This window comes from Natrix helvetica (assembly GCF_964273705.1).
Source record: "Natrix helvetica genome assembly, chromosome: Z".
NCBI lineage: Eukaryota > Metazoa > Chordata > Lepidosauria > Squamata > Natricidae > Natrix > Natrix helvetica.
In genome coordinates this window covers 69,835,800-69,848,216 of record NC_138554.1, presented here as the reverse complement: position 1 = coordinate 69,848,216, position 12,417 = coordinate 69,835,800, and positions in this window count along the sequence as shown.

Below are 12,417 nucleotides of genomic sequence, written 5' to 3'. Positions count from 1 at the left end.
AACGCTGAGACATGAATTCTGCACCACGGTCACTCTGGATTCTGGCGATGCGAACTTGGTATTGTGTAGAAACAAAAGCTGCAAAGTCTTTAAAGATCTGAAAGGTCTCAGATTTCTCTCTCATAGGATATACAAATCCATATCTAGAATGATTATCTACAATTGTTAAAAAATACTTTCTGCCACCAAGTGTTGGTGGGAAAGGACCCACTATGTCAGTGTGTACCAAATCAAAAATGCGTGTTGACAGGCGTGTAGCGTGTTTGGGAATTGCAGCCGCCTTGGATTTAGCCTTTTTGCAAACCGCACAATCCAAAAACACCTTACACCCCTTTAGATCCAAACCTTTTGCGAACTCCAGCATCTTTCTAAGAACACGGAAACTGGCATGTCCCAATCTTCTGTGCCACTTGTGAATACACCTGGAATGCAAAGGTTTACCAGTTAGTGAATTCTCAACATTAACAGTTTCATGAGGACCCTCAGGCTTGCTCTGAGCAATCTGTTTCTGTTTTCTTTGTTTGTTGGCTTTAGGAGCCTTTGGCACAGTAACGTTTTCTCTCTCTGGGACAACTCTCTCTGGGTCTGCGTTGTGCCTTTTTGGAGTTTGCATACTTGCCTGTGCTTGCCCTTTAGGCTTTGGCTTTAAGTAATAAACACCACCAATCAGCATGGTTTCAGCAACAATATCTCCATCTTTAACTAAGTAACTTGCTTTTTCGAGGTGGTGAACCTGGAACTTTAAATCTCTAGACAAGTGACTTTGACTAAGCAAATTACTGGTTGCTGAAGGTACGTAATAAACATCAGGGATGTGTGTATCAAGCTCTTCAATGTAAACAGTTCCTTTTCCCATAACCTTGCAAGTGTGGTTGGTGAAGGAATACAGTTCTCGATACTCGGGCTCTGGTTCGCCCATCTCTGTGAAAAGTTCCCTTCTGTGGGTAACGTGCACAGCTGCTCCACTATCTAAAGTCCACAAAAGATGTCTGTCGAACTTTGGATCAGGTTGTGGAACGTTGGTTATGGCCAGTGTCACAAGTGGAGCTTGTGAATCACGCCTTGGACCACGACGGCCTTGTCTTCCGCCTCTACCTCTGCCTCTGGAATCTGTTCCTCTGGGCTGGTACGTGGCGGGAGCTGGAACTCTTTGGGGACAATCCCGGGTGTCATGTCCCACACGGTTGCAGGTGTAGCATTTTGGCATCCTTGGAGCGTAGCCTCTTCCTCGGAAGGGACGTCTGGCTGGAGCCTTTGAGGCTGGAGGTCGTTGCAGATGTGGTGTAGCTAACCTGATAGCTTCGTCTTCCACTAAAAGTCTGCAAACGTGGTTAACTGTGCGTTGAGCAATAGGCACGTAGTTAATCTTTGCAACAGCATCTTTCCATTCATAATTCAATGAGTTAATGATGATGCTAATCATTTGGATATCATCGATTACATGGCCATTTTGTCTCAATTCACTTCTCATTCTTTTCAGTTTGGTCAAATGTCCACCAATTCGTTCACCAGGTTTCAACTTCGAACCATGGAACTCAGACATGAGCAAACATGAAGATTCAATTGAAACGGGCCTGTAGCAATCTTCCAAAATAGCCCAAATTTCTTGGGCAGTTGCATCAGGTGGAAAGATACCTTGGATCTCAATTTCCATTGACATGAGCAAAGTCGTGATTGCTCTGTTTTCGAGGTCTCTCATTGCAGGTGTCCAGGGTTGAGGAGGAGGATTAAAAACCATGGAATGTGTGCCTTCTCTTCGAAGCAAGAGCGCAATTTCACTGACCCAGGCTTTATAATTCTCTCCTGACTCCTTTAATTTGGACTCACCAGTCAAGGGGGTGACTGTGAATACCTGCTGAGGAATGTGGATCGGAACAATTTGTTGCGCAGGTTGCAAAGCTGGTTGTTGAACCAGGGGATGCTGGGGTTGCATCATTGGCCTTTGCGTGGCAACATCAAATTGGCTTCCTCGAATTTGCCTTTGACTTTGCCTTTTTCCATCTAGGGAGGATTCGGCACCACCAGGTGTTGAAGACTTAACCTTTGGAGGCAAAGTTTTGGCTTCTAAAGGACTCATAGGTAAATCTCTAGAGCTTTGATGAAACTGCATCATCTTTTGCTCTAATAATTTTTCTCCGCCAGCAGATGGCAGTGCAGCTTCACTTCTTGGCTGCAGCCCTCTATACATGGCCGGAAGTTCAATGGGCTCAAAGGGATCACGTGACCTCGGTGACGTGTACATATCTCTTTGTTCTAATTGACCAATGAACTCTGTGGGGTGTGTCTTAGGCTGTTGTTTTGAAGAAAAGATGGCGTCCTCAGACATTTTGGGAGTGGGGGAGCTCCTCCTACTTCTCTTCATTTCGTTAAAGCATTCTCTCGCCTCCCTAGTATATTTTTCAAAACGCTTTAATCGATATAGATAGCTTTGCATTTCTTCCTCATCATCTGGGAAGATTTCATAAACTTTGCTTTCTGCGTGGGAGGATTTTTTCTCTGCCGGCAGTTGCCGTTTAGACTTTTGCCGTTCGTTAATTGTATCTTGATAATGAGGAAGATTTACTGACCTCAGTCCGTAGATCTTGCCTTCTGTAGCTCCTTCCCCCACATCTGGCTCGGCACCTGAAGGAATTTGTTGCTCCTGGAATACGTTTGAAGGTTCTTGTTTCTCTGTGTCTGAGGAAATAGATTCTTTCAAGCGCTTTCCATGTCCGCGTTTTTTTCTTTTCTTTCTCTTCTTCGACATGGCTAATTAGCCTTAGTCAGTTATCTTTAGATAGCATGAAGGGAAAATACAGCCATAAATTGTAGCCATCTCAGCTGCCAAGTTGTCGACCAACCTCTGCATACCAAGTTGTCAGGGGAAAAACGCCCTGGGGAAATCTGAGATCAATGGACCGAGGCTGATTCCCTTCTGCATATCTTTTGAGATATTAAAAAATAAAATAAAATAAAAGTCTTTGACAAGTATTCTAATTAATAAACAAACTTTAATAATAAAATAAAACAGAAAATAACTAATTGTTACATTTTGATAATGAAAATCTCCGGTTGCCAAGTTGGCAGCCGAACAAAGAAGAAGGAATTTTGGAATGTGTAACGCATGCGCAATAAATCACTTTCAGATAAGAACTTTTATGACCTGCGCAATAACTCTTTCTTAGTTTAACTCTTGAGTGTCAATTCATTCAGTTCAGGCCTAGCAAACTTTTTAACATCGTGACATTCTTGAAAACCTCCAGGGGTGGAGCATACATGACTTCTCGAGGCAAGCTGTTCCCCTGATCAATTAACAGAATAGCGGAATTGGAATTGCCCCTAGAGGTCCTGTAGCCCAACCCCCTGTCTGAGCAGGAGACCTTATACCAATGATGGTGAACCTTTTCGGCAACAAGTGCCCAAACCAAAATACGTGTCCATGTGAACACGTCGGAGTGTCGAAACCCAAAGACCAACTGGTCAGTGAACGCATGCCTGTTTTGGGGGCATTTTTGAGCCTTTTCCAGGCTGTGTTTGGGCTGTTTTGGGGGCATTTTCAGGCAGTTTTTCAGCTTGAAATCAGCCCAAAAAATAGCCCCCAAAAGGTCTGCTTTTTAAACCAGAAGAGCAGCTGGCGACAGAGAGTGCCCTGTGTGCCATAGGTTCACCCTCACAGCCTTATACCACCCTGGACCAAGGGCTGCCCAGTCTCCCCTTGAAAAGCCTCCAGAGAGGAGCAACTGGTCGCTCATCTGCTGCTCAAAAAAGGGAGGTCATTTTTTTTACCGCTGGTTGGGGCTGGTTTAGGTAGTCCTCGACTTACGACCACAACTGGGACCAGAATTTAGTTGCTAAGCAAGGTGGTTGTTAAGGGAATCATGTGGTCATTAAGTGAATTGGCTTTCCCCATTGACTTTGCTTGTCGGAATCTGGCTGGGATGTTTGCAAAAGGTAACCCCAGGATGTTGTGAGTCCATGGCGAAATCTGTGTGCCCAAATTTCACCCGCATCCCTACCCCTTGTGCAGCCTCCATTCCTTCCTCTAACTCTTGAGCCTCTGGAGGCGCCTGTCCCTGTTCTCTAACTCCCCAACCCAGAAGCCACAGCCCACTACTGGGCCACGAGCTGTTCACAACCAGGCTGTCTGAAGCGACAGGCAAAGACGTGTGTGTTTCCCAAGAGCATGAAGCAAATTCCTTGTCCCGGCAAAAACTCCAAGTCTTTCGAGGGAGGATTTACAGTCACAGACCTTCTCCGGCTTGGAGAGCCACCAGGCCGATATCTGCAGAATTAGGCAAGGAGCCTCGGAGAGTCCCGAACCAATGAAGTGAACTCATGGTCTCCTGCAAACTCCACTCCCCTTTTGCTCCTCTTTTATTCCCTATGGGAGGGACCATTCATCGTCCTCCTGTGGCCTTACTCCCAAGTCGACCCCTGTTCTCTAGCTGTTCCCTTTGTCTGGCAACTCTGTGCATGCGCACACCGGGAACAGGCTCCAGCTGTTCTTCTGGCACACTGATGTTTGACTCTGAAGGCAGCTGATAACTGGCATACGGCCCTGGCCCCCTCTCTGCCTCCAACACAGAGCCAGCGTGGAGCAACTGGACCAGAGATGTTCTCAAAATGTCTTCTTGGCTGATGATTGGACTCTGTTAGCCTGATTACTGGGGCTATTTTCAATTTGTCTTTTTCATGTGCATTTGCTTCAGACCTTCCCTGACTTTTGCTGAATTCAGTTCTTTCTTAGTAAAAGCACATTTTCTCTGAATCTATGGAGTTCAGGGTTTTCATTCCTAGAAATTGATTGGAGGCAGCCCTGACATAGCCTCTCCACTCAGATCAGAGGCTACCTCCGCTAATAAAATCGAGATTTTCAGCCTGTCTTGAAAGGGAGTGGCGGATTTGTAAGGCTGATGTCAATCCCACTAGACCAGGGGTGCTAAACTCATGGCCCGGGGGCCAGATCCCACCCACAGGGGGCCGGGGGCCATCCTGGAAGCAGCAAAGGACTGGCCCACGGTGCCTCTGCCAGCGAAAATGGAGCTTGGGAGGGTCACGTTGCCCCACAGCTCCGTTTTCACCAGCAGAGAGCTGCAGGAGGCCATCACGGCTGAAAAACTGGCTTGTGTGTGTGTGTGTGTATGTGAGCACCCCTGAGTTCCATTTTTGCTGGCAGAGGGCTAGCAAAACAAACGAAAAATAAAACCGAAGGAGAAAGGTTTCCCCTTTTGCATTTGAGCATGCAAGAAGGGAGAGGAAGAAGGGAGAAAGGGAAAGAGGAAAGAAGGGAAGAGAACAAGGAAAAATAAGGAAATGGAGGAAGAAGAAAGGAGAATGAAGAGGAAAGGAAAAAGAAGGAAGGAAGGAAAGAAGGAAGGAGGGAATAACAATAGTACTTAGACTTATATCCTGCTTCACAGGGCTTTTACAGCCCTCTCTAAGCAGTTTACAGAGTCAACCTCTTGCCCTCAACAATCTGGGCCCTCATTTGACCCACCTCGGAAGGATGGAAGGCTGAGTCAACCTGGAGCCAGTGAGATTTGAACTGCCGAACTGCAGCTAGCAGTCAGCTGAAGTAGCCTTCAGTACTGCACTTTAACCACTGCACCACCTAGGTAGGTAGTAGGTAGGAAGGAAGGAGATTATAATGATAATGAGGGAGGGTCTGAGGGAAGTCCTGCCTTAGTACTTGGCCACCACAGGTGCCCCCGGCATGAGTGATATCAAGCTGGCTACGCCCCCTCCCGAGATCAAACACAATCCTGATGCAGCCCTCAATGAAATCGAGTTTGACACCCCTGCACTAGATAGATTCTACCGAAGGAGACCATCAACTGCAGGAGATCCAGAAACATTTCTTTATGGAGAATAACTGAAATAGCTCCGTCATGACCACTGGGCCAAAGTTTATTAAAACTGAGACATCACCCAAGAAACTTCTATCAAAATGAAAATTTGGGAAGCCAAAAGACATTGGAAAGAACCAACTCAAGCCATATAGACCGCAGGGGGTGTCTCCCCCCAAATTAAGACCGGCTACTATAGCAACATAACCTTGCAAATCTGATTGTGATGCATCTCTTCCTCCTCCTTACAGTCCAGTGAAATGTTACTCAATCTCAGCAACTTTTAAGATGTGGGGAACTTTCAGAATTCTGCAGCCGGCAAAGCTGGGAGTTGTAGTCCACACATTTTAAAGTTGCTGAGCTTAAGAAGCATCGATTCGAGTAATAATGGAGGAGTTTGCATGACCAGCCAGATGGAATTCCTTGACCGATGGAGTCCACACCGTGCCCCTTCTGCTAGAAAGAGTGGGGCAGGCCGATGCTGTTGGGGTGAGATGGCTCCTCATAATTTTGCCTAGTGTACCAGCTTCATTCCTATTGGTCCAAAAAACCTTGGCAAGAGTAACTTAACGGTTTGCGTGGCCCACAAGCTGGACTACTGCAATGTATTCTACATAGCAATAGACTTATCACTTTTCAATGCTTTACAGCCCTCTCTAAGCGGGGTCATCATATTGCCCCCAACAATTTGGGTTCCCATTTTAATGACCTTGGAAGGATGAAAAGCTGAGTCAACTTTGAGCCTGGTGAGATTCGAACTGCCAAATTTCAGGCAGCCAGCAGTAAGCTGAAGTAGCTTGCAATACTGCGCTCTAACCACCGTGCCACTGTGGCTCATAGGACAGTCTTTGGAGGTGACCCAGGAACTCTTCAGGAACTACCGTATTTTTCTGATTATAAGACGCACCTAAATTTAGAAGAGGAAAACAACAAAAAAAAGGTTTTTGGCCTCTGTGAGCTGCATTTTCAGCCCTTTTTGGGGGGGGCTTTCTTTGGCCCCTTTCTACCCTTTTTTCCTACCCATTTTCAAGACTTTTGGGGGGCATTTTAAAGGCTCTTTGGGGCCATTTTTTTCAAAATAAACCAAGCCAAAAAAAGCCTCAAAATGGGCCAAAAATAGCCCTGAAAACAGGCCAAGAAAAGCCTTGAAAACAGGCCAAAAAGCCTTTAAAAGACCTGAAAAAGCCCCCCAAAAGCGTCGAAAACAGTCCAAAAAAAAAGCTCTGAAAACAGGCAGAAAAAAGCCTGAAAAATGGCCTGAAAAAAGCCCCGAAAATGGTCTGAAAACAGTCCTAAAAACAGGGCATGCAGAGGCCAAAAAATGTCTGGCAGGTGGGCGGGGCTTCAGCAATATTCGGTCTATAAGACACACAGCCATTTTCACCCCCTTTGAGGAGACAAAAAGGTGTGTCAATATAAGGTTGAAAATATTCATTTTAGTGGACAGCATAATTGACAGCCAGGTTGGAATTGATTAAATCATGCAAATAATAGCAAACAGGGAAAATCCCTTATAATACGAATTTCCCTGATCGTATAGATGTGGCACCCCAGAATACGCATATAGACACACACCAAAGAAAAGATATTTGCAAATCAAGCTAAGGGCATCCTACTGGAGCTACCTGTCCACCAAATTAAATATTGCAAAGGGCACATTTACGCACACCTCACCAAGGACCGTCGTTCTTATAAATATTCCTAACCTCTATACCCAAAATTGTTGCTACTCCAAGGGCTGTTTCTATGCTCTCAAATAACAGAATAGCAGAATTGGAAGGGCCCTTAGAGGTCTTCTAGTCCAACCCCCTTGCTCAAGCAGTCCACACAAGTCCGATGGAAGCTAGAGGAAGATCTGGTAGATGATTCCTCTCTGCTAGCAGAAGACAACAAAGCCCAGGATTCTTCTTGGTCCTCAGGAGACGACATGGAAGGGTCAAAAGGGTCCTCAGGAGATGTCACGAGCAGTTCTTCTCTCCAAGAGCCAGAAGCTGCCAAGATGTCTTGTAGACCTTGGGAGGGCCAACCATGAATGTCCATGAATGACATTGGGGGCCATAGCCATCTATTTAAATCAATAAAAATAAAAGATATAATACCATCTGATCAGAACAATACTGGATAGCTGGACTGTATTTATGTAGGGCAGAAACTTGGCCAATCTTCCTTGTGAAATAGGAAATTTCCGAGCTGGCCCAGAAAGATGTGAACACGGCCCCGGGCGCTCTTCACCTCACCACCGGTCTCCCTGGGCCTCGGGCACCCACTCCCATCATCCCCAGCCCGCAACTTCCCCCACTCACCGATCGCCACCAATGCCACCACGCGGCAACCACAATGGCGCCCTCCAGGTTACCTCAACGCGTAAGGTCTGCGCATGCGCCACAACGCATGGAGGGCGGGAAAGACGTGCGCCTGCGCAAAGAGGGAGGGCCACCTATTTTTTCCTATTGGCCAGAGCTGCTGTGGGCGGGATTCGCCCTGCCTCCGTCACGTGGTTTAACGTGACTCGATTTTTACCCCATGGTTCAGCTGGATTTAAAGCTTTTGTTTGGGGATTGCTTATAGTGCGGTAATGGCTTTCATAAGGTGACCAACTTTTTTACAATGAAAAGGAGGGCAAATAAATTGGAAAAAATATATCGTAAATAAAAGAAATATTTTATTCATTGCAACAATAATACACTAAAATATGATATATGCATAATAAAAACATTTGCAACATTTTATATTGTAATTATGCTTACATGCCTGTTAATTATTATTTAAATGAGTACTTTTCCATTGAATTAATATTTTTTGTCAATGTATCATCTTCTAACAATATATTGGAAATATCTGAACAAGAAATATCCTTCATATTGAATTTTACGGCAAGTGTTGCAGCTAGAGTATCAACATTCAATCTCGATTTCTCACGTGTCCAAAAATCATTGGCAATTGAAAAAAACTCTTTCAACTGCTGCATTAGTTCCAGGGCAGCACAACGTAAATTGAACAAGTATAAATAAATGTTCACATGGAATATGTTCATTTTTGAAATGGCTGAAAATATCCACCCATCTTTTATCAATTTCAACATGTTGATTTTCCCATTGTATTAATTTTTTAGAATTTAAATATACATTCAGTCTTCTAATTTCTTCAAAGAGACAATTGTCGTCTATTTTAATGTCTAGCATTTCTTTAGATAAAAATTCAACACAAGATTCAATATCTGTTCAATATACTTGGGATGAAGTAAAAAAAACACCATTAAAAACTGTTTAATAAAATATGTCACATAACGCGCAACAGATTAGCCTTCAAATATCAAAAAGGAGGACATGTAGGAGGACACTTTTTGAGGGAGGACAGAACTTACAAAAGAAGGACTGTCCTCCCTAAAGGAGGACGGTTGGTCACCTTACTAAAGGTTATTTTAGAAGGCACTATATAAGAGAGGCTTTGTTATTAAACTGGAAGAAGGTTAAGAGGTTACATTACTTAAAAATTCCAGTCTGGACATCAACCATTGAAGCTTTTTCATATTCAATAATATATAAAAAGGAACAGTTAGATATGCTGAATTATTAAATACAGAGGGTGAACTCAAATCTATACAAGAATTGAAACAGGAAGGTATTGAAGTTAATTGGTATCAATATGTGCAAATACATTCTAGATACAATAAAGATCGAAAAAAGGAGGGGTTTGTGATAAAATGACTGAACTAGATAAAATCTTAACAGGTAACGATGAAAAACTAATTTAAAAACTCTATGCCTACCTATTAGAGGTGAAATTACAGGAAGAACAAGTCAAAGAAACTATGTTAAGCTTGGGGAAAAAACTTTGGGCATGGGATTGATTTAGAAAAATGGCAAAAACTGTGGACTCAAAACTATAAAATGACAATGTCAACTGCATCTAAAGAGAATTTGTATAAGATGTTTTACAGGTGGCACTTATCCCCAACGAGAATAGCAAGAATGTCTAAGAATAAATCCGAAAAATGCTGGAAATGTCATCAGACGCCGAGCACATATTACCACATGTGGTGGACTTGTACTGAAGCTAAAAGATACTGTACAAAAATCCACATGTGGCTGGAGAAAATGATACATAAACACATAGATTTAAAACCAGAACTCTTCTTATTGGGAATAATACCAGAAACATACAACAAGGACTTGAAATATCTGATTATAAATGTTTTAACAGCTGCTAGAATTGTATTTGCCAAAAATTGGAAAAATTAGAAATTACCAACACAGGAGGAAATTATTCGGGAAATAATGGAATGTGCTGAAATGAGTAGGCTTACATTTGAAATTAGAGAACTAGAGGATGAGCAATTTTATAGAGTATGGGATTTGTTTTACCAATGGTTAGATAAAAAAACCTGGAAATGAAATTGTTTTCTTATGCAATAATAGAAAGTTATATTTACTGTTATGAAAGTTTTTTTTATTTTTTATTATGCAATAGAGTACTTATCTACACGATATATGAAGAACAAAAATGAACCTAATGTATAAGACTGGGATGATTTGAACCTCTAGGTATAACTGTAGGTAGTCATCATGCTATAGGCCCCCTCATCTACAATCTAATTTTGGAGGGGGAGCCGGACCTCGCGGGAATAACGGAGACCTGGTTGGGCCACGAGGGAGGTTTACCCCTCGTGGAAATGTGCCCACCAGGCTACCTAGCATTTCACCAACCCCGGGCCCAGGGAAGGGGTGGTGGGGTAGCAGCGATTATCCGGGAGGATTTAGAGCCAAGGGAGTCCACTGTGCCACAGACGTCCGGGTGTGAATCCCTTGTTGTGAAATGGGGCCCTGGGAGACAGTTGGGCCTGCTGATAGTATACCTGGCTCCTCGCTATACATCAGCGGCCCTGCCTGAACTCCTCGAGCTGATCGCATCGGTGGCGGTTGAGCCCCCCAAACTCTTAGTGATGGGGGATTTTAACCTGCCATCGGTGGGAGAAGCATCCGAGGGGGTTCGGGAATTCATGGCTTCCATGACAGCCATGGACCTGACTCAATTGATTCAGGGCCCGACACATGAGGGAGGACACATCCTGGACCTTGTTTTTGTCTCTGGCCAGTGGTTGAGTGATCTGGGAGGAGGGGACTTAACCATCACTCCCCTGTCATGGTTAGATCACTCACTCCTCTGACTCGACTTCCCTGGTGCTACCCCCCGCTGCGGGGAGGCGGAACCTGAAAATACTAGATGGTTCCGCCCCAGGCGCCTGATGAAACCAGATAGGTTCCAGACGGAGCTTGGGCCACCTCCTGCAACCCTGACCCGCCCCCGGGTAGAGGACCTGGTGGTCGCGTGGAATAATGCGACTACCGGGGTCTTGAACCGGGTGGCGCCTTTGCGGCCTCTCTGGCGGCAACGATCCACCCTGGCCCCTTGGTTTACCGAGGAGCTAAGGGTGATGAAACGCCGCAAGAGATGCCTAGAGAGTCGTTGGAGATCCTCCCGTTCCGAATTTGACCGAACACAGGTACGAGCCCATTTAAGGACGTACCTTGTGGCATTGAGAGCGGCCAAACATCAATATTGTGCCGCTCTCATTGCATCCGCAGAGAACTGCCCTGCCGCCCTGTTTCGGGTGTCCCGCTCCCTCTTGTTTCAGAGGCCGCGGGAGGCCCCTTTACAGGGTAGGGCAGAGGAGTTTGGGAAATTCCTGCAGGATAAAATCGCCCAAATTCGGAAGGATTGGGTCCCTGTCAGTGGTCCTATGGAGACGTCCATGGCGAGTCTTGAGACTTCGATCTGGGAGGAGTTTGACTTGGTTGCCATCGAGGATTTGGACAGAGTGCGTGGACGACTGCGACCCACCACATGTTTATTGGACCCGTGCCCCTCCTGGCTTGTACTGGCATCCTGGGAGGTTACACGTGACTGGCTCCTGGGCCTAGTGAACGCTTCGCTGAGTGAGGGGTCTCTCCCGGCCTCTTTGAAAGAGGCGGTGGTGAGACCCTTGCTCAAGAAGCCTTCCCTGGACCCTATGGAGCTGGCCAATTATCGTCCTGTCTCCAACCTTCCCTTCTTGGCGAAGGTTGTAGAGAGTGTGGTGGCTTATCAGTTTCCACGACATCTGGAGGAAGATGATTATCTAGATCCGCGCCAGTCCGGCTTCCGTCCCGGGCACAGCATGGAGACGGCCTTGGTCGCGTTGGTAGATGATCTCTGGAGGGCCAGAGATAGGGGTTGTTCCTCTATCCTGGTCCTATTAGACCTCTCGGCGGCTTTTGATACCATCAACCATGGTATCCTGTTGCGCCGACTGGAGGGGCTGGGGGTCCGGGGCACCGTTTTGCGGTGGTTCGGCTCCTACCTTTCCGGTCGGACGCAACGTGTGTTGGCAGGGGAGCAGAGGTCGACCCTAAGCCCCCTTACGTGTGGGGTGCCACAGGGGTCGGTCCTCTCGCCACTCCTGTTCAACACATATATGAAGCCGTTGGGTGAGATCATCCGTGGTTTTGGGGTGGTATATCATCTGTACGCTGATGATACTCAGCTGTACATTTCCACCCCGAACCACCCCAACGAGGCCGTCGAAGTGATGTCCCGGTGTGTGGAGGCCGTA